The 23,886-nt window shown below is 35.7% G+C and overlaps 1 protein-coding gene across 3 annotated transcripts in view; it reads left to right on the top strand.

Annotated features, from left to right (window-relative positions):
- Window positions 1–472: 472 nt before the first annotated feature.
- LOC140338838 (protocadherin-15-like) overlaps window positions 473–23,886 on the top strand; it is a 548,986-nt gene continuing 525,572 nt past the window's right edge. For 2 of the 3 annotated variants that reach the window (XM_072423158.1, XM_072423157.1), the window contains exon 1: window positions 475–1,360. The gene's annotated coding sequence lies outside the window, so the exon portion shown is untranslated. Of the gene's footprint in view, window positions 1,361–23,886 lie in introns of all 3 variants that reach the window. The other variant, XM_072423159.1, reaches the window with a different exon arrangement.

Below are 23,886 nucleotides of genomic sequence, written 5' to 3'. Positions count from 1 at the left end.
ATACAGCTGCTTGATTAAAAAAAACTTTAGTAATTTCCTTCCTTTTGTGTGTTAATTCCCCCACCTAACAGTTTGTAAGCTCTTCGGGGCAGGGTCCTCTCCTCCAGTGTCACTGAATTAGTTTGTCATTTGCAACCCCTATTTAATGAACAGTAATATGTTGGTGCTATATAAATCCTGTTTATTATTATTAATAATGATAGTAACTTTTTAAAATTTTAAAGTGGACCTTTCACTAAATGATGGTTTGATCTGACCTAGTTATAAAATAATTTAAAAAAAAGCCAGATTGGTGTTCTATTATGATCCCCCGCCTTGAATACTTCTCAAATCACTGACCCAAAATGAGTATGCAGCTCAGGTGTTCAGCTAATTGCCACCCAGTTATCTGCAGGCTTGTCTCAGGTGTATGAATGCAAATACTGACTGCAAAATAATCAGCTTTACATCCTGGCAATTAGCATTCTTTACAATTTCTGCACTAGCAGTTTACATCAATCTCTCAGCACAGGTCCAGTAGGTGAACTATTTTAGATCGGGCCAATGCATTGGATTGTGGAATATGACTCAGTATTTCACATAGCTGGCAGCATCCTCCTCCTGGCTGATGCACACACATAGAGTGCTCTGTACATTGTATCAGATGGCAAATAGTATCTTGTAACTGCAGCAAGGCGCACGTACAGTGATCTCCCACAGCCTGTGTCCACACGCCTGTGCTTCTTCCACAAGCAGCTCCAGCAGTTGTCACGTTTGGTAAGATCAGATGGCAGAGGGTGGAGTTAATGATTGCATTGACGAAAGGACACAAGCGTGTTTACCTGCTGTCAGATGTGCTGAGACAGCCAGCATTACATTCTTCATCCACAGATGAGCTGTATGCATGCAGGAGGATCTAAGGAAACGCAGCCTCACGGTGCACACTCTGACTGCTTGCTCCATAAAAAGGGGATTTCTTTTGGATTTTATTTGCAAGCTACTTCAGTGAAAGAACGCGATAACCATTGCCTGTGTGTGTTGATGCCTTTTTTATGTGATCGGATTTCAGCAACCTAATCCTCTTGTCTGTACAGGGGAGGGCAAAGGGGACATTGAGTGAGAGCACTGGTGCGATTAATAATGAAGCTCTCCTCGCTCGCAGCCTGTTGTAGGGATCGGGGGTGTTGCTGATGTTGCTGAGCATGGGATCCCAGCCTCCTGCTTTGTGGATGGAGTTATTGGGGATAACCTTCCGATGAATTGGAGAGTCCAGGAAACCTGCTTGTGATCTATCAAATTAGCCATTTGAACTATGTCAGTACATTGGGTTAAACTGCTGCCGCTGGAATATTTGCAAATAAAATAACATATTTATTAACAGGTAAGTCCTTTCACATATGGAGGTGAATTTACCAGGCTGTTCACCTAGCAAAGTGAATTGTTGCCTCAAAAAGGAATCTTCACTTATCTTTGTCAATGTGGTGAAAATTTGCATTGAATACCCAAAGGATATGTAGCAAAGAAAAAAAGATATTCCTTGTGTGTGATTGGATGGCTTCACTAAATCTCCCTTGTAAGGTTCACTTTTATTTGAACTCCTTTAGCATATAAACCCCAGCGTGTATGTGTTTAGTATCTCTCTGTTTTTATATGTGTGTTGAAAAAGGAAGTATCATTATATTAAATATATATGTATGTGTGTGTGTATATATATATATATATATATATATATATATATATATTTATAATTTAAGTTGTGTTAGACAAAGTTAGGGTAAAGTTTGCAGCTATGCGGCTGAACATGCATCTGCCCCAAACTCTTTTTTGTACAGTTGTACTAGGTAGGATCAAAGTAAAGCTACTTGTATAGAATTCTCAGAATATATGCATTCATTTACTTACTAATAAATTATATGGGATTTTGGAAACAGATAATGGCAAACCAAGTGATTTATGCAGCCGGTTGCCTGCTCATGTTGCATATTTTCTCCTTAGCTCATTGTTTTGTGGATTATAGTATTAATTAGTACTTTACTGCACTCTGCCAAATGACTTGACATTCAGTGCAGGGCTTGTTTTATGTGGTCAGCATTAGATTGCGAATGCACAAAATACAGAGGAAATATTAATAGTTTATTGACAGATTGTATGTAGTAAACTCCTGCTGAATCTCCAGGCACATTGGTACAAAGGCTACCACTGACATAATGTCTTTAATATAACAAGTGAATGTTTATAATCAGAGCCTGTGTTTGCAGTAGCGCAGTGCTGCCTTCTTTAATGAGTGCATTTCTTTTCTATCTCGGCTAGAATATGAGTGTCCTTGCTGTGGCAGCTGTATATGAGATCTCATTATCATCAATAAGGCTTTCTTACACTGTGCACAATGAATGGAATGCCTGATTGTTGAGCTCTGCATTAAAAGCAGCTTTATATCTATACTCTAAAACAGCAGTGAGTGTAATGAAGTGCATCGCTCTAATGGCAAGTCCAGCTGATGAATGTTTCCCCTGTTGTTTTAGCGAGGTGTCATAGGGAGGCTACTTCATAACCTGGACCAGTAAACCCATATGGAAATGGGAGCAGTTTGTTCCTTAGCTGTTCCCCTTTATTTCTCCTCATCTCTGCTCAGCATTCATGGAAGGAGTTCATGCCACATGTTGCAGGGAGGTCTGTGGACTGCAGTGAAAAGTGTTTATAGAATGATAGCTGTTTGTGTGCAGGGCCATGCTAAGATCACATTTGCAGTCATCCCAATGTTGCTTAGTGCGGAAACAGGCACTACCATGGCTTAAATGACAAATCTAATACCAAGACTTCTTTTCAAAAATTATAGTTATTTGCAACAAGTCCAAAAAGACTTACAAAATGCTAAAATTATTTTTGTTTTAAAGTTTTCTTAAGACGAATATTGCAACTCCCTTATTTAATGATAAATACCTCTGAAATATTATTTATAATTACACATATTGTACTAGATTTATTTATTCTGAAAAACTTAAATATTCAATTCACTGGATACTTAATGAATACAGTATTTTCTATGATTCCACTGAATTACTGTGAAGTTAATGATAAAGTTCAGATTCATTATCTATAAGGCTTATTCAGTAAGGGACCAAATGACCTGTAAATTGCAGCAGTCAGTATTGACCATTGAGATGTCTTGTTGCAATTAGTTACCCCATCTTGTACACACATGGACATTATTGTGCACTTTATAAAGTATGTTTGTATGAGTTGACTGTAAACATGAGAGAGAACTGGCAACTGCAGTTAAACATGATGTTGGGTTACCTGTAAAACTTTACGCACCATAGCACTGCATATTTTTCATCCAGTGAAAAATAAACTTAATATGGTAAGAATTGTATCAGTGTTTTTTCTACAAATAAAGCAGACATATGTGTAGTCAGAATGCTTTAAGAAACTTTATCCATAGGATTACTGGGAATTAGCAGTCAGTATTTTATGCTGTTTATGGTGCTGACACCATTTTACCGTATTCATTGTTATAGTTGAACTTTCTTACAAGTTGATCTTTTCATTCTTGCTACCGTAGTTTATCTAAGCTATTTCACAGTTCTACCCGACTCTGTCTAATTGCCATAACACTGTGCAATAATGTATGCTGGGTGTTCTGACCTTTCATGTGGGACTAGAAGTATTGACTAGAATGCAATTACATTTGTTGAAAGAAAAATAGCTGACAATCCTCTAATTCAGTTTATCAGCCATGAAATGTAGAAGAAACAGTGGGTAGAAATATCATTATCATCCTGACCTTAGGTGGTGTTATAAGGGAACAGTGAAATTACTAGACCACAATGATAATTAAAGAAGACAGTTGAGTAGGCTTTGCAAGGTCATCTGTTCGCACCCTTAATGATACATTGAGAAATCAGTGAGAATAGTCTGGGGTTAAGGTGGATCACTGAAACGAGGGCTGAGTGTTTCCGGGAAATCAGTCATTCATTTTGCGTCACACATCTACAATGCTCTACGAACATAAAAAGGATCTGACGTCCCAGAAAAGAACACAGTGGTGTTCTTTAGGTAGCAATTATGGATCTGCTCAGTTGGTTTTCTTTAAATTAGAAAGAGCTATTTTGTACGAACAGTTTTAATACATATCCTTAAATTTGTAGTTACATGGGTTTTTTTTGTGGTAGACTATAGGGCTGTTTGATGAACGTTTCTTTTCTCTTAATGATACAAGCATGTGGTGTAGTTCTACTGAGTATCTATATGTATATATGCTGCATTCATAGATAGGTCTACTGTGGCATGGTTTAGAGCATTAGCATAAGGACAATCACTGTGCAATTTTTATAATAAACGTACAATCGGTCATTGCTCAGTTTTTTTTTGCTTTTTTTTGCTAAATTTACTGTCTGAGTTTAGAGATCAGATAGATCAATAATGGTGATTTCCTATACTAAGTGCTTTTATTCTTTGTATTTCATGGAGTGCTTTGTATGTGTTGGTGAATAATTAAGATTCAAATCTTGTGCAAAATAACACTAGGACAATCTGATCCCAATGATGATGTACCTCTGTATAAATATTATTATATTATTTCCAAGCTACTAGTTATCAGTGGTTACAAAATTTGTGCAGCAACTTACTTATGTTTGTTTGTTTATATTTAATAAAGCAAACTTTGTTTTTTGAGGGCCATAGTATTCTTAAAACCACTCTCCACTACTGTCCCCCAACTCTTTTATGTGATTTTTTAGCTACTAATATCACAATGGTCAGGATGGTCTGTGGGAAGCATTGAGAAAAGATCATATAACTTATCCTCAGGGACAGGCATAGGGAGGTGCAAATTTTCTCACTGCACAAGGGCCCTGGACCCTCCTCAGCCAACAGGAGCCACGACAGCAGGCCCATGTCAGTTGAGCAGGGGGAGGAGGGCAAGCCAGTTCTGCACAAGGATCCACTGTTGTCCACTTCCACCACTGCATCTCCTACTCTTTTTTTTTTTTTTTTTTTTTTTTCCCTCCTTTATGCCATGAACCCAAAAGCGCTTTTCATTGAATATCTGGCTTTACTGCTGGCATTATTATATTTATAAGCTGGTTGGGAACTTTCTGTCCTTGATCAGTTCAGGAAGAGTGTAAAGAAAACAAAGATTTAACAGACTACCGATGTCTTATATAGGGTTAACCTGTCACTGCACATTGCAGTAATACCGAGAAGATAGAAATAAACAAAGTGAAATTAAAAAATAATAATTATAATTCTAAATAAATAAAAAAAAGGAAATTAAAATGCCCCCAATACCTGATCCTAAGTACCACTTTTTGGGTGTAAATTTTGCAGGCGCATGCAAATTATTAGGTTTAATGTGTTTGGTATCTATTCACTCAACACAATAAGAACATTTTGGTGGTCCGCGGCTGTGGCCAGTGCACCCCCAATGGGGTCAGAAGAAGGACACCGCTGGGGGCGCACCAGCCAGAGTTGTAGACCATGTCTCCTGTACGGATCACAGGCTTAGGGCAGTGGGCGGGTTGTGTCTCTGGACACAAACTGCCCACTCTGCCATCTCAGGCTCAGATCTGCAATGCGTGGTCCGGAGCCCGTAATGTGTGCTTATTAGGTCCGAAAAAGGTTGGCGACCACTGTTTTAGAAAGTCCATCTTTGCATAGAAAGTTCTATCCGCTCCTGCAGTGCTCAGGGTGCCTTAGCAGGAAAAATATTTTACCTTGGAAGATGCTGAGCTAAGACTTTTTAATTAAAAGCACAAATGCACTTTATTACATTCATGCATATACCATTCGCAAAAGTATCTGCACTGGCATCTTATTCACATTGAACCCAGTTTGATAACTTGGTTCATTCATGTATATCTCTTTGCCTGCAACTTTTTAAAAATGCACATAACATAGGCTTATATATAGGAAATGTCATTTATATTCCAATCACCTGAAATCCAAACTTCAGTAAAAATATGTGAAGCACAAATAGAAATTGTAATTTACAGATACTCTAGTATGGAATTCAGGAAAGTCAGGGATATCAGAGATGAAGACATAAAACAACCATAACTTTACAAGAAATCATGATATAATTTAAAAATGTGAAAGAATTCCTTGTCTCTAGGTCACTCAGAAGCAGTAGAATTACCAATGATTTGACATGGATATATCTCTTTCCTTGACAAACTCAAAGAATCTATGTGTGTCAAATGAACCATAAATGTCTTGAATCGTTTTTTTGTGTTAGATTATCAGGCATGGTTATGAAATGGGAATGTGTAATTTTCTCCTGCTTTACTCCCTTCATATAAAATAGTTAGGGTAGTTATATTTTCTGTGTACTTTGGTATATACAGTAAGTTGTGATGCACAAAAGAAATAACAGATTTTTATGTGACATGATGTGAATATTCCCATATAGATATAGTATCTGTCCACAATGCCCTTTCCTTTTTATATAGAGTACTTTAACAATTTCAGGAAATAATTAATGCTTGCCATAGACTTTATATATTCTTTTCACAATTTTAGGAGCCAAAGTCTACAATTTACTTGCTGTTCCATTGTGTTTGTACCTTTGTACTCTTATGCTTGTTTTAAAGAAACTTCTGTTAGTGTTTGTGGAAACCTTTGTGTTCTGTAGAAACACCATTACATCCCCAGCAGATCCTGGTGTGGGCAGCCTTTCAGTCCTGTGCATTTTCCCATAATCCTACAACCTAGATTTGGTGGAGCTTGGTATGTGGTAGTGTTTGAGCTGAACTAATTGAACTAATACAAGCTTTGGATTTGGAATACTGAATTTATGCTTAGGATTACTTTGTCAAATTCTTGGTTGTGTAGTCAGACTTTGCTTTAACTCGTGGTTGTCAAGGGCAGATCCTGAGAGTCTCTGGCCCCATAAAAGTCTGTGGGGCTGTAATCCACATACATGGCCAAAACACATGGCTATGGATGTTTACATCCAGGGCTGCTCATCTTCAAATAGCAGAAGTCACTACCATCAGATCTTCATATGTATCCCTCTGGACAGGGTATAGTAGAGGAGAAGTCAGCCTTATACAAAATTATGTACACTTATCGTTTAAAAAAAATAGTGCCCTTACCAGGGTGAATTTTTTTTTTTTTTATTATTGAGGTTAAACAATGAAAACAATATATACATAAAATTCCAATTGAATTGAGAGATTTGGTTTTGCTTTACGTAGAAAGTTGCCACTGCGAGATTAATAAGGAATTCGTTTGGATCTCTTCAGGTAAAAGTTCCTTCTAAATATGCAGAATGACCAATGGGTTCCAGGAAGGATATAGTGAAAATTCTACTTGTAGGTTGGTATAAAATGAAGTACCATGTATTTAATCCTTTATTATGTGCAAAAGAGCAGCTTGGTTATATAGGGCCACGTCAGGCAGCTTTAACCACCATTTTTTATAGTTTGATATAGGATCGTAGGACTGGCCACTGCGTGTTTACTCCCCCACAAAAAATGTGTTTTAGGTCCCGGGGCAGTAGAAAAATAGGAAGCTTTTAAAATACAAACAAAGCCTGAGGAAAGTAATGGTTTTATTTAACGCCAATCTACCCATAAAGAAAAGTTTTAGAGTGGTCCAGGATTTGAAATCTTTTTTTCCATGAAGTGCATAGCTTGTGTAAAATTAGGTTTACTGATTAAGGATCAGCACACCTAGTTCTCTAAAAGTGGGATGTTGACCATTGAAATGGTTGTCAGAACTGCCTATCATAGTTTCTTTTACTACCAGGGCTGTGGAATTAGGGTGTCCATTTACAAATTCTACAGTCGTGTTTTTTTTTTTGTTTTTTTTTCACAGGCCTACCAGCTCTCACAGTGTTGAGCCCTAATGCAATAAAAACATAATTGTATTTCCTTTAGTCAGTGCAGGAAACTACAATGCATTCACATCTGTAAATTGCAGTGTGCGGGCTGCTGCCTTTGTTGACATTGCATGGATGTAAGTGTTTGGTTGCCAACCTAAGTAAATTGCCACACATTACAGTGCACATTTTCATCACGGGCATCAGAATACTTAATAATGTACATGTGAAGGCCTGCATATAGGTGTGAAGAGAGCTTCAAAATTGAGAGCCTTGGAAAAGAGTAGGGATAAGTCTGTACAGGAAATGTGGAGGTTTGCATATAAATGAAGCATCCTATATATTTCTGAATCTAGAGCTAATGTTAACAAAATGTTTTTAGTGACAGTAACCTTGCAGCTTTTTTTTTTTGTCATTCAGTATTTGCCAGTCACTCTTTAAATCCAGTTTTTATTTGTATACATTAAAGCAAATATTAACTTATAGCCTAGATACACTTTTCATCTGCTAAAACTTTATTCATTATCTAATTAACACTCTGGTCATCCAATGCAATAAGCTATTTTAACACGTACTACATAAAAATTAAGGTGTATGCACATTTGGATGTGTAATTCACAGTGCATTACTATTGTATATAATCAATACTAAGTTTTAGACTTGAAAAGGAAAATTAAAACATTTTGGTTGCATTACATTTCCATTTTCTGTAACGGAGTCCCTGGCTTTAGTGAGCTTGTCTACTGTAGGGTTTTTGTAACTGCCTCTGTTCATCAGTTCTAGTTTCTGCCAAGCCACCTGCTACAGTGACTGAGAGCTTTAACTTTAGGAAATAACATTTCACAGATAAAACAGTTTCGCTATTCACAACACATAAGCCTTCCAAATAGGCACATTTATGCAGTAGATTTGTTTCAAAGATCCAGAATAAAATTAAATCCAAAGGAATTTAGTACAAGGGCCACATTCATTAATAATGTGCTAATTTAGGATGATGTTCTCCTTTTTAGGAAGCTGCACATTTCCAAGTCACAATAACCTTTTAATTGGCTGATTAATTTATATTAAACTTACATGGAAAATCCACATCTACGTGAGATTGTATGTGTGTGTGTCTCCTCCATACTCTCTTTATCTGTAAATAAAATACAAGACTGCTCAAAGAATAAAATAATATATTCCTGATAGACCATGGATGCAGAAAACAGCACAAGCATCCATACCGCAGCTAGTTCTGCTATTTATGCCATGAAACAGTTTGTGGTGTTATACAATTTTTTTTTAAGTCTGACTATACTGAAATGAATTTCAGTAAACCACAGTAGAAATCAAATTGTGATAGAGGAAGTGGCATAACTGTTCACTTTTGTGTTTTTAGTTATCACTAAAATAGGAATTTTACAGATTTAGAGGAGAGTGGTTTTTAGAAGTTATCAGATATATTCTATATAATAGGACGTTTTTATAAAGTAAAGGCTTTTTAAAAATGATAGCTTAATTATTCCCTTTGCATATAAATGCAGTCATTAATTATTGAATTAGCCTGCTATGCATTTGATTTGATTATATCTTAACATCACTTTCCTCAAAGTAAGGAAACTTTTTTTTTTTTTTTTTTTCTTTTTTTTTTTTCTGTGACCTTTTTTTTGTGTGCAGTTTTGCCTGCAGTTGATCTGGCAATTACAGATCTCAAAACCTAGATCTATGCATGTGAGCTTCATCAGCTTTCTGACAGGTAATGAATTCTTAAACTCATGAGCCGTCTTTGATTTGAAGGAACTGTCCATTTTTGGAACCAAATCCCTCTCTCCCTCATTACTACTCCAATGTCCCTATGCCTGGTGTGAGGTATAAACCACTAATAATAAATGCCTTATAAAGTGTTTTACCAATTATGTCTATTCATTGTTTACCTGGAGGCACAGCAGAGGGTGTTTCCTGGCCTACATTTTTTTCCCTTTGCCATCTCAGAATGTGGGGTGGTAGGACTGCAGGCATAAGCTACAGATGAACACACCACATGGATTCTTATAGCAACAACAATAGCAAGGAGAGCTCCGCTCATAGTCTTTGGACAGGGAGGGCTTTGATACAGACTCAAGAGCTTTCTTAGCCCCTCATTACACTAATTAGTAAGTATTTTTATTATATGTATACGTGAAAGATGGGTTGAAATTCATAAGTTTGTTTAGTTGTGTAAGGCATATGTGTAAAATGGTAAGCTTGTCAAATATTTTACTTTAAATGTTTCCTATTATTCTATGACCTATTTTTTTACTGGGCAGTTGTAAGATGCATAATATTACAAGATTAATGAGACATTCAAATGTATTGTATAACATGTTCTCGCAGTTAACCTCCTCAAAATGGTATTGCTCTTTGGTGTTACTGCTAATAGAAGTTTGTATATGCCTCATCAGTGCTTCTTCACCTCCTTACTATTGCAGCTGACCTCTAGTAAACTATATTAGACCACTAGAAATTAATTAAGGCCATAAGAAATTCACTGAGGAGAAGTTTATTACTCCGGCCCTTCATGTATCTGTTATAAAAGACATCGGTTAATATAACTGTTGATTAAATTAACTGTACATTAACATCTAGATACTCTGACTGTTGTAAGTAGTTTTGGGTGCAAGTAAAAGAAAAATACATACTATACCACACTTTTATTTTTACTTTGGAATATTTATGTTAAAAACATGATTTTCAGGTTCATACATTGTTGTATCATTTGAGGTATAGTTATTTCGATAAACAAGCTATATATTTATCAGTTCATCTTATTAAAATGTTCTACTTTCTGAACTAAACATAATTTTTGATTACTGGTCATTCTCATTTTTATGGGATTCATTTGTGATTTTTAAATATGTATCCCTGATGTATTTTTCATAGAAAGAAGAAGAATAAGTGTTAAGACAAAAAATAAGTAAGTGCAAGGAGTCCTGATCTGAAACCATATTTAAATATATACACATTGTGCACATCCTAAATGCCAGGAATAAAAAGTTCAATTTCTTAAGGCCAACAAAAAAAGGTATTGCAAACAATAAAGCTTTTAAAATAATTGTTGAAAAAATGTTTGCAATGAACTTCCCCTTTCCATTATGAATAAAAAAGAAGTCACAGTTAAGAGATTTTTTATTTTCTTATTGTAAATGTGTTGAAATTAGAAAAATGATTTCCAAAAGGAAACTGGTTTTACTTCTCTTTGTGGTAAAAAGTATTAATATGGTTGCCATGCTTGCTCCAATTTTTACCAAAATTGATCCATTTTTATACAAAAATGTCAAAGCATATTCAGGCAACCCAATTCCAAATGTTTTAGTAATTTTTCAGTTTTAGTGGAAACTGTTGATGGTAGGCTGGACAAATTTATCGGTCATTTTTGCAATGAAAGAATTTAAAAAAAAAAACATTGCATTGTGAAGCGTTAACAATTTTGCTAATGCTTTCAGCATTTACACATGCTGGCAGAGCTGTGTTGTCAGTAGGGAAAAGGTATGAAAGGTTCTTGTGGGACTTACATGGCTGCGTGCATGTTTAGAAGTAAGTAGTTGTACTGTACTGCACTAGGATCATTACAGTTGTAAATATGTGATCACTAAATAAGGTCATAATAAGTCTGAAAATTAAAAGTATTTCCTAGTGGTTTAAGTGGAAGGGTGAATTAAAAGAAAAGATCCAGTTAAATAATTTATGTGCAAATGCGGAAACATGTACTTTTGCAACCCATGCATATTTGGTACAAAGCACAAGGTTTACTGTGTCTGTGAAGTATAAATAGATTGACCATGAAATTGCTTTGTGAGGTGTGAACCTGTTTGTGCGTGGTTTGTAAAATCAGGTATACCGGCTGCAAGAATGTGTTGCTTTAAAAATAAGTGCAACTAAAAGTTAAGCAATATTTTTCAGATGATTTTGTTTCATCTGCAACAGTGCCATTGCATTTTTTTTAAAATCAACTGCTGCAGAATTCAATCCGTGATGGATTTTTTTAATAGGAATACTTTGTGTGAATACAGGTGTTTACTGACCAAATCAAACGACAAAGGTTTATTGAAGTGTGTGAGGCTTAGAATACAAAGCTAGCGCACCAGGATAATCACATTTGCTTTAAAAAAATGTAAGTTACAGTATTTACAGAGTCAAAAACAATTTGAACTTAACGGACACTTGTGTAAGACATTTATAAATTAAAGCTTAACTTTGGACACACAAACTTTGATTTCAACGAATATCTTTCTGTGGCTACAAAGAATATAAATCTAATTTGTGTGCACAAAATATCTTAGAAAACCCAGTATTAACTTGTAAAAGTAGAGTTAAGATATTCACTGTACTGCATAAAGCCTGTGCATTATAAGAATTGAGAATGGACCCAACAGGGCCACCCACTACAAGCTGCCTGCAAAAAACTACAGGTGGGAGTGAATACCAGACCAATCATCCTCTGCAAGGAAAGAGAGCAACACTAAATGCTCTTTCTTATGGGAAGCTCTTGCACAGCAACAACATTTCATGCATAATTACTGCACAGATCTTTAAGGAAAATGCAAAGCACACAAAGATTTAAGTAAGATAAAGAATTAAGGATACCTCCTGTATTTAGACAATATTTGCTTTTACTTGCTATTTTCCATAATAAAGAAGCAGCCCATTTAGTGGTCAGTGCATAATGTAAGAAGCTCTGCTTATGACTACTAAGGAGTATCCAGCCTGAGCCATGGCTCTCACCTTACATTGTGTTTTTTCTATGCTGTGACCTGCAGCAACATATTGCTCTGCGCTGCCGTGAGAGATCAGCAGTTTAGTAGATTAACATTTCTAATCTACTGACATGCTTTTTCTACCCTTCAGTGATCATCACATAGATAATTACTGGGCAGGCTGCACAGTGCTTCATCTAATTATTTATGGGTGATTTCCTGGCATGAACTGAATGGTATGCAGGCATTGATGATTCTTTCTTTACCTGTCTTGACAGTTTACAAATGGTCATAAACACTTAGGAATATTTAATTTAAAGTATATGTAAACTCTAACTGCAAGGCAGGTATTTTGCTAAAGTATTTTATGTTTTTTTAGAAAAAAAAGTTTTCATGGAGGTAATTTTAAAGGGACCTCCTGTAATATAATGACATCCTTTGTTCCAGTTCCCAGTTCTTCTACCATAACCCTACTCCCTTCCCTGTTGCAAGTGAGGCACCGGTTACCACACCACAACTTATGGGGAAGGGGTTGCCCTAAGAGCAAAATTCACGGCCCTTTCTGAACCATTATCTTAAAGGTAGCCCCGCAATAACCATAAGCTTTTTGCTTATCCTACACCTAAGATAATTCTCCTTTATGTCACTGAAACCACTTACAAATGCCTTCTGAGGACTCAACTGTCTTCCAGCTCATATAACCCCTTAACTAACTCAAATCATCCATGAAAGGGTAGGCAGGCAGGAAGTTCACTCCTTCTTTTCACTCTAACAACCCTCCTAACCCTCCTTTTAAAATCCCAGCCTCCCACCCCTTTTTTCAAACTTTCAACCTATCCCTATCTTTCTCACTTTAACCTATCCTGACCTTCCTTACATCCCTTCCCTGCCTCTTCTCTCCCCTAGCCCCCCATTGTGTTGCCCTCCACTCACCTCCCTACCTTGGCAGCTCCAGGCTGTTCTTTAAAAATAGGTAAATACAAAAAACATGGCAAGTGTTTAATATACATATTGTTTTCCTGTCTACTCAATAAAATGTAATATGGTTTAAATCTACTTTTAATGTTTTGCTTCACTGGAGTTCTCCTGTAGTCCTTTTAAATGTATCAATTGTCCCTCCAGTTAATATGGTGACCTTCAAGTTCTTTAAAAGTACCTTTGTTAGTTTCTCCTTGTTTCAGACAATTATTCATTTCTGTCTGTAAGGTGAAATATGCAAGGCTGATCAACTTCCTAAAGATGTTTTGGTAAATGTTGGTAATACTGATTATGTTCACTTACTATGGGAATGCAAAGCAAGCTGTTCTGCTTCTAAACTCTTTTGTAGAAACCTCTATAAAATAAATCTGCATATGGTATTTGCAAACCAAATTTTTGCAGTTTTACTCAAATTATAATCCCATGGGGTTCAGTTTCTAATTTACAAAACTGTCATGTGAAAACCTACTGATTTCCGTCACTCGCTAAAACAGCAGTAATCGTTTGGGATTCTTCCTAAAACACAATAAACGTGTGTGTGTGTGTGTGTGTGTGTGTGTGTGTGTATATGTATATATATATATATATTATACGCATACCAAGAGGTAGTGGTATATTTCTATATATGCTGTATATATTTAAAAGGAAATCTATCAAAAGCTTTTGAAAGTGATTTTTTTTTTTTTTGCAGTACATTGTAAACATAATCACGACCCAGTACTGATTTAATCATCGGAAGAAATGATTACATAACCTTAACTGTCAAAATATAGTTTAAGGAGCTGCACAGACTTTTACAATGTGACTGTGTTCATAGCTCTTATGGTGCTTGCATGTTTCATAATAATGTTTAGTTAATATACCATCTGGTTTGTTTGGAAACCACTTTGAACATATGTATTGCATGCACGTTATTTTACAATCTACTGAAGTGCTCCTTAATGTGTTCAATACAATTGGCTTTGCTGCTTTCATCCTTTTTTAATATACAAATATTTTACATTTTTGATGTATAACTCTCCAGTTATATTGTATTACCTATTATTGGTATGCATATATTGTATTACATATTATTGTATTGTATTACATGTATTTCAAAATATTACTTTTACTCGGTTGTACTGCCTCTCGGAGCACTTCATTCGATACTTCAGTACTCAAGAACAAACATATTAAAACCTGTCTTTGACTTGAAAGTTGAAGTGTCCACTTGGAGATCCACATCCAGAATTCTTCTAACATAAATTGTACAACACTAGTTTTGAGACAATGAGCCTGATTTTTTTTAAAGCTCTCCAAGGCTGGAGAAGATACACTTTCATCAGTAAATCTGGGTGATCAAGCAAACCTGGAATAGATTCCTTAAAATTATTTGCAAGCAAATGTTTTTAATCCTGGTCCAGATACATTCCAAAATTTTTGGATCACCCAGGTGTACTAAAAAAAAGTGTATTCTTGGAGAGCTTTAATAAATCAGACCCATCGACTTGCCCTGCATTTTCTGAAAAATATGCTTACTTTAAACAGTGCTTAACCTGAATTCAATGAAAATATATTATACTGTGTATGCAATACATATATTATAACACTGGTTAGAAAACTAAACATACTGACTTGTTAACTTCGGTGATGTATTTACCTCTTTTTAACATGAGACCTGTTGTCAGATCTTTAAATCAAGATAAACATTATAGTGTTAAAAGCAGAAAAGTATATGTACCTATTTATAAATTAAAAAGGGCAAAAGGCACTTTTTTGAGGTGTGCCTGGCATCTGTTGTATTTGTAAATGGGTCCTTGAACTCCCTTCTGTACACTTTAAGCTGCTGCTCACATACAGTTTAGAGAAATGTACACACACAAATACACTTTGGTTACAGGCAGATCATTTTCAGTTCAATCAGTTACACAGTTATGATAGTGAGTAATAGGATTTTAGCTTGATAAAAAAAATGGAAATAGAGACATGTTAGTGAAATGGAAATATTAATGTTTGACTGTCTCTTCTACAATAAAGGACCTGCCTGGTCAAAATATTTTATTTGTAATGTTTAGTCCTGCTTTGGTTATTGTGCATGAGCTTTACACAACCCAGGTCAATAATAGAAGCCAATGTAATACTTTTTTTTTAATTCCTCTTCTTTAGCTAGAAAACAAGTATAGAAGCTTTTCTTAGCCAAAGAGCTGTCATAGATGATGCAAAAGGAGCTTGTTGGTCCTGTGTGTATGTGATACTATCAGCAGCTCAGCTGTCATTCTTATAGCTGCTGCATTGTATTGTATGACCTGGGCAGGATGGAAAGCACCATCTATCATGTTTCTGTATTAGCTCTCCCATGATCCCATCTCTCCATCTGAGAACTATTAGGTGTATGATCATATTGGAGAATGCAGAGTTTGCTGTCCGTCCTATATTGCACAGTAATCTCTCAATAGGAGGTTTTGGCTTGTCCTCTCTTTACTTCTATAAATCCTGAATTTGTATAATGCTGACCGATTGTAAGCTGTCTATTTAAATGACTGATTCTTGGGCTAATGTAAACAATTTATATAGAACTGACATCTTCTACAGCTAAGTACAAAGAAAAGACATATTGAAGCTGTAACAGTAAACATACATATACAAGAAACCATGTGAATGAAAGCCTAGCATCATACAGACCGCAATCTAAAGGAAATATGGAAATATATAATATAGAAGAGAGATGAAGCAGCTGTAATTGTGTTGTAGGAGTAGCAGCTGTGAAACTCCAGAAAAATGATAATGTTCTCCCCAAATGTGATGCAGTGCGCTGTGTTTCTACAATGCATTGCTGTATATATTACTGTTCGTCTGTCCCCCTGTCTCCCTGCCTATTGAATAAGGGCATCATTGCAATGAACAGTAGCATAGTATGGCAGCCACATCTGTTGTACTGTGCTGAAAATCACTTGACGTGTAGTCCAGAGGCATCACATTTTCCTTGTTGCACACCACTCCCACTTTACTCCCTACTTTACTTACCCCCCCCTTTTTACCTTTTACAAAAGACTTGAACACCAACTTTTAGTAAAATGGCACTTCTTTAATAACCAAAATATCCAACCAAATGGAAATAGATATAACAAGTACACTTAACAATGTGTAGTCAGGTTGCAAGTTTTCACAAACCACAAATTCAACCAGAGTCTTTCCCCAGGAATGGGCTGCTACTGATATTGTTGCTTCTAGCCATCCTACACCGCCTTGAGAATGAGCATGAATTTCTGCAGCCTCTCAATCATTCACAACACCGCCTTTTCTGGGGACACCACCTCCTGATGTAACCACCTATTGGGCTCCCACACCATAGATGGGTTTACCAATTAGAGCACACCAAATACTCCAAACCAGGCTCTTCTACAAAAAAGTCAAGGGTGGGCAGGGAACTTTCTCCAACGCTGCCTTGGTAGGAAACCCCTTACTTTCTGCTTCCTAGCCTTCCTCTATCCTCACTTCACCCGTCTCTTTCTTGACACCAATCACTTTTGTAATCTTCTTTGTAGTAACATTTATCCTAAAACAGGGAACATATAATATATTAGCCATGAACAGAAAAGCAAGCCAATGACAAAACCTGATAAATTTGAGAAAGAAATTATAACACAAACACAAGGAACATATAGTAACAAACACAAGGAAGATATAAGTATGAATAGTACCGCCTTGCCATAAGCTGCAGATTTCTCCTGATGGAATCTCTATTTTGTAATGAGAACACGAAAACACAAGGTGTTATTGTGGTATGTGAGAGACTCCAGATTTCATTAGGAAAGTTCCTTATTGCTCTAAAAAGAAAAGTATATAAATAAACAATTATTTACTAAAATTATGTATACACACACAATTGTATAAACACAATTTTAGTGTGTGAAATCACTTAATATATAATAATTTTGTATAGAAAAATTATGCACTTATTTGCCTTGATTGCATTGAAATTTGAACCTTTTTATATGTTATGTTTTTTAATATATATGTGTATGTGTGTGTTTTATAGGGGTGATATACCGAAATTACTAATTACGATACCTGTCTTGATCCGAGGCACCAACTAACACTATTTTATTACATATCATGACTTCCCAGGCTTATGTGGGTCCAGTGGATGTCCTGGCCATCTTCAATCAACAGTGTCAGGATAGGGAGTAGAGGGGAGCAGAAAAACTTCCAGTTCTTGATCTCCCCTGTGGGACCCAAAGGCACTCTGCTCTGAATTTTTTTTAGGTTCAGAGCTGTCAAAACTCTGTCCATCCTGGTTATCAGTCCCTTTATGATAGCAATGAAGCCAAGGTAAAGAAAAAAATGTACCCTTTTTTATAGAGAAAACAATATATTTTTTTAAATTAGGTTTAATCGAACAAAAAAAAAAAGCCCTTCAAAATGTTTTATAAATTATAAATGTTTTATAAATAGAATTGCTGACCTATATATTTTTTTAAAGAGTTCCCTCAAACATTTCCCATTTCCCTCAAAGTCAGAAGATTCCCACCAGGTAATTAATTTTATTATTAATATTAATAAACAGCATTTATATAGCGCCAGCATATTACGCAGCGCTGGGAATGGTATGTCACTGAAGAACTTTTCATACCAGCAGGGTGTGGTTTGTTGGTGGATGCTTTGGTCTACATTCAACTGCTGGGCTTTTTTTTATCTTTACGTTTTTTTCCTTATGATGTATGCACAATGCATATGTTGAGCTAAACAACACTTTGGTGGCAAATGTATAAACGTATTGTCAAGTAATTTCTATTGTTGTCTGTCAATTATGTCTACAAAAAATGTTCTGCTATAGAGAACAAGCTCAACATACAATACTCATTGGAGTGTGTCTTTTCACGGAAAATGTGAATTCAAAAAATTAATTAGTTCAGGTTAAATGATTGGAAGCATTTGAGTGAATACCTGAAGGGCCCATTTACACTGGGGTCAACGTTTCTGTAATGCATGTGTTTTTAATGCGGTTTACAATACACATTATGATGCATTCCGTGCGTTTCAGATTTTTTTTTTCAGTGGTGTCTTGTTACCAGAAGCTCTCAAGGCGTGACGTGCTTCACAACATCCATTGCAGCCATTATTGTTATGCATTTCCATGCATTGTAATAGACTTTAATAGGACTTTTGACTCTTCGCAGCGACTCATAAAATTGACTAATTCTATTAGATAACGGTACACATACATGAGGCGTGCTTTGTAAATCTATAGGCCCCATATTCTAACTTGATAGCAGTGAGCTTCTAAGATTTAAAGGCAGAGTCTCAGTCTTCGTAAATCCTATCTGTCACTGGATTCACAAGAGTTGTACATTTGCACCTTTCAATTAAATTCAATGCCCAGTAATTTAATCTGCAAAAATATTCTTCACACCAGTTGAAAAAAAGAAAAATAATAAATAAATATATACTTACTGCAGAAGTAAGGCAGAATTAAAGTCAAAATGTCTCCATCTGCTGTGATATATTTGACATCACTATGAGCAACATAATCCCATTTAAGAATATGTATGATATATACATATTTCATCAAATCTAATTATTAAACTTCTACTAGCTACAGGACATTCAAGGACACCAGTAACTTACCTTTTATTTCAAAGCCACTCTGTTTTAAATCCCTCAATCTTTTCTCAACTCAGAAAAGAAAGACAAAGGGATAAACACTTATCATTGTCAGTAATCCCAGAAACTCTTCAGCAAACAAGTTTAAATTCTAGACTTAATGTCTGGGAAAATATGGTTTATCTGTAGGGGTTATTGAAGTAAACACAACACTGTAATGACTGATTATGGAGATTTATGAGAGCAATTTCTTGATATACTTCACAATAAGGTTTATGTTATCCAGATAGCTGTTGAGGACTTCGATTCCCTACAGTAAAGCTCATAATAAACAATTCAGGGTGGTCAAATACACATGTGCGATTTACATACCCCACACATACTAACCTGATGATGGCAATGAACGGTAAGTGAAACCAAACATTGTTCATGGGTCAAATACTGACCGTTTGACATTTTCTGGAAATATAAATATCCAGTTTAAATATATATATATGGTTGGGGTTTTAAGATAGACTCGAAAGTGTATCTAAAACCAAACCATTCTTTTGTGCAGAAGGAATAGAAGTTTTGGAGTCGTTGAAATACAAAATTTACTAATAAATATACAGTGGTACCTCGGTATAAGTCTGCTTTGGAATAAGTCCAACTTGGTATAAATCCTGTTTGGATATGAAAAATTTTGCTTGGTATACAACCTTTGCTTGGTATACAACCTTTGTGCTAGAACTTGTATGATTCAAAATGAATCATAACACCGCGCGCTATCCTTATTTAACTCTCTCGAGACAAAGCCATGACTGCCCACAAGCGTCAGTACGCCAGTAGCTACCATTCAGTGAACAACCCGCGCTATAACTCTCTGTGAATTACAGAACATCTCCTCCTCCTCCCTTCTCAGCACCATCCTAGTAGGCACTCGACTCTTCTCAGCAAAGTAAAGTCAAGTTACATTTTCATTTATTTCATGGCTTCTAGGGGCATAGTTCAGTGTTTAATTTATTTCAAAGTAGGCCTACACATGCACACTTGTTGTAACAGGTAAAATTAAAAAAAATATTAAAACTTTTAAAAGTTTATAAACTGTGCTATGTTTTGCGGCCCCAGACTATTTTTCTTTAGTGGAAGAGGAGGCAAAATGGCTCTTTTGATAGTAAAGGTTGCTGACCCTTGGTGTAGTGGAATAATTTTATGTTTCATGATGTTCCTTCCAACTGTCCCTGATATATTAATAAATGTCTTAAAAAGGGTTTATTTTGCACAAAATCCTTTATTGTGGCACTAAATCATTTAATATTTTAAAATATTATGAATTGAAATGTAGTTGTAAAAAAGTGTAACCAATCATCTTCTCTTAAATTTCGTTTTTATGAAAATGAAGGCATGGCATTGGTGTTTCTATATCCAGAAGTTGGGAGGTATGTCATTACTGTGGAAAACCCGCAGATCTTTAAACCAGCCCCTAACTCCCCATTTAACAACATGACACTACTTTTTTGGTCTAATAGCCCCCAGGCCTTTTCTAAATATTTGTATTTATAAACAACCATATCAAGCATAAACAAAATAACAATCACAGATTGTTATTCACTGAACAATCACAAATTACTACTGCTCCTAATTTTCACTGGCTGCTGGTCCTCAAAGACACCATTTTGGGATCTTCACCAACCTGATATGATTGCTGCAGACTATCCCACACATATTTTCAATTCACCTCCTCTTGACACCAGATAGTAGACTCCAGACCAAAAATGGGTCCCCAACCCCTCTGATACCTACACCAACAAAAACACACTCCCCTCAAGGACCTAAACCACCCACAACCTCAACTGTCCAATGAGAAACCCCTCCCTTACCTCCCCTTCCTTACCAATCCACAAAGCTCCTGCCTTGCAGGCTCCAGGCCTGCCTTATTCGCAAGAGAATCTCATTGTAGGCAAGCCATAGGTCATAAAGGTATGTGCTATTTGTCTATTACTTATGAACTATCTTCCCCCCATTTTTGGTGAAATCCCAATTGAAGTTTCATTTTAAATGGTTAAATACATTTCAGGGGTCATGTCTGACCTCTGCAAAGACTCTGCTTCACTAGAGAATACAAGAATTCTTATCTGCCTTATGCTGACAGGAGACAGACCTTTCTAGATTAGGTTTGGTACACCAAAAAATAAACTGTAAGACAACGACCACATTTTGTTTTGATCCCTTACCATATTAGGTATTCTATATTGTCTGTATAATGCTAGATTATCTGTTAGTACTGACTTATTTCCTCTTGAAGGCTGTTAAAGCTGTATTTTCTCTACTGTTCCACTTTTTGATATCCATGTTAGCCCTCATCCTCTTCGATATTCTATTATAATTACTTTTTTCTGTGATTGTACAAGCAGCTATGCCTCCCTACCCACTCCTATCTGCATACTGACAGTGGTCAACGTAAGTGAAGAGCTATGTGCAACTCTTTGCTGCTAACCCATAGAGCCTGATTTAATAAAGCTTTCCAAGGCTGGAGAGAATACACTTTCTAAAGTGAAGCTGGGTGATCCATCAAACCTGGAATGGATTTCCTAAAAGTAATTTTCTATTTGTTAGCAAAGGTTTTCAATCCTGGGCCAGATCCATTCCAGGTTCGCTGGATCACCCAGCTTCAGTTTAGAAAGTGTTTCCTCTCCAGCCTTGTAGAGCTTTGTTAAATCAGGCCCATAGAGCTGATATAATAAAGGGGAACCTAACAATCATGTGACTGTGAATAAAACATTCATAAAAATGAATTTGAAGAAAAATTTAGAAAATTATAATTTTAATTATAATAGTATCGCAGCAAAATTATATCATATTCAATTTTCAATTCCATGGAAATCCTTAGCATCCATTTTACCATTTTTGATTTACAATCCTGGAATCCTGTAAGTATTCAGGAAACATGTAGATTACATTTATAAAAAAAATGTTTTCCCAGTGCTTGGTAAGATTAGTTTACATAAGCAGATTCACTGCCATTTTTGCACTTCACTGACCAAGCTAAATCTATATTCCAATTTATAAATGATTGATTTGAATCTAAAAATTTTGTAACAAGTTTACGAGATTTAGATTTTCTGAATTTTTTCCCTGTATAGAAAGTGATCAGAATTACAATTAGATGTACTTGATTGTTTTTACACATATTACTACTTTTTGTACTTTCTGTAAAAAACTCAACTGGTGGACTCCTATATTCTATTTAGATTCTCTTCAGGTCCTATCAATTTATTGGATTGAAATCTGATGTGCCTGTGTGTTCTACCTCTAATTTTGTTCTTCCTCCAATCCAAAAAGTTTAAATTGTAGTTGTCCAACTTGTCCATTCTCTGAATGGTCTATGCAGATGAAATGCTTGGCAATCTGCTATTTTATCTAGCCATGGAAAGTGCTGTAGTGCTCCAAGTGGCCTATTGTTTTTAGTGATACTATAAATGTTCCGTGTTTTAAATGCACCAATAAGTTTTCAGGCAGTTTCTGATTTATGATGAGGAATGAAAAGCACTTGCACAAAGAAGTCATGATGCAATTTTCTAGAAAAAATGTGTTTTATTTGTCTTACAAGTGAAGTCTTATCAAAAATGGGGAACTTCAGTAATTTAAATGTGCAACTAGCAGCACTAAGATCTTAATGACAAGACGGCTGGAAAACAAGCAATTTTATAGTTTCATCCAAAGACCGTAACCTGGATGCTTAGGAATTTCTTCTTGATGTAATAAAGCTCAGGGAAAAATGTATTAGAAATGCATATTTTATATTCAGTTGCAAGACAGTGACTAGATCTCAGATATGATTGCCTGTTTCATATTATATGGTATTTTCTCAAGTACTATTATATTTCTGAGAGAAAACATTGCTTATGCAATCTAAACTCATGTTATGTGCTTCCAATATGAAAAGAATTCTTTCTTCTACATCGGTGTCGCATTTCATTTAATCACCTGCTTTTTTTAAAGTCAGGATAGCCATATTTAAATCGCTTTATAGAAAATAGAGAAAAACAAATCCATATGACTTCAAATCCACACTAGGAACACCATAATTGGTTTGCTGGCTACACTTACAAATTTTTTTTTGGAATTGATGTGTCAAACAACAGGTTTAAAAATTACTGTGTACTGTTAGGGTCTATACATTAGCATATAATTAGAATGTGTTTTTTACACTTTCACAATGCACAGCTGAAAAAAAAGGATCTCAAACAAATCTTATAATGTGCAGCAAGATTAGCTCATACAGTCAATGGGAACTCCATGATTTTACAAAATTTCACAGTTATTGAGTGGTAGAAAACTTGCACACATTGTTCCATAGTAGTAGATGGCTAGTAAACATTAACAAGCGTTTCTAAAATGTGTAGACTTTCTTGCCATTGTTTCATTATTTTTAGGTAATAGCAGACACAAAATGGCTCAGGATCCTCTGTTGCTTCCCCATACCCCTTTAGCTGGCATGTACTTCGTACAAATTGCTTGATAAACTGTCCTTTCAAGCTTAGTTGTACCTGTTATCGGTTATAATAATTTATATACATCTTTATAAAAAAATACATTACCTAACTATTTAAAAGTGATATTTCTCTACTAAACCTTCATCTATACAATTATTCTAGTTGTTATTTTCAAATAACAACACAAAACGGACATGTGGCAGGGGTGTGTGGCAACAATCATTTGCAAATCTATCTATCTATCTATCTAGTCTGCTTCTATGTATGCCCTACCTTAAGCATTGGTTCTCTCTTCTCTCTCCGATTATACTCTCTTTGGACAACATTTTCTTTTCAC

The sequence above is a fragment of the Pyxicephalus adspersus genome, chromosome 10, assembly GCF_032062135.1.
Source record: "Pyxicephalus adspersus chromosome 10, UCB_Pads_2.0, whole genome shotgun sequence".
In the NCBI taxonomy this organism is placed as follows: domain Eukaryota; kingdom Metazoa; phylum Chordata; class Amphibia; order Anura; family Pyxicephalidae; genus Pyxicephalus; species Pyxicephalus adspersus.
Note: the sequence above shows the minus strand (reverse complement) of the source record. Positions and strands in the feature narration are given on the sequence as shown.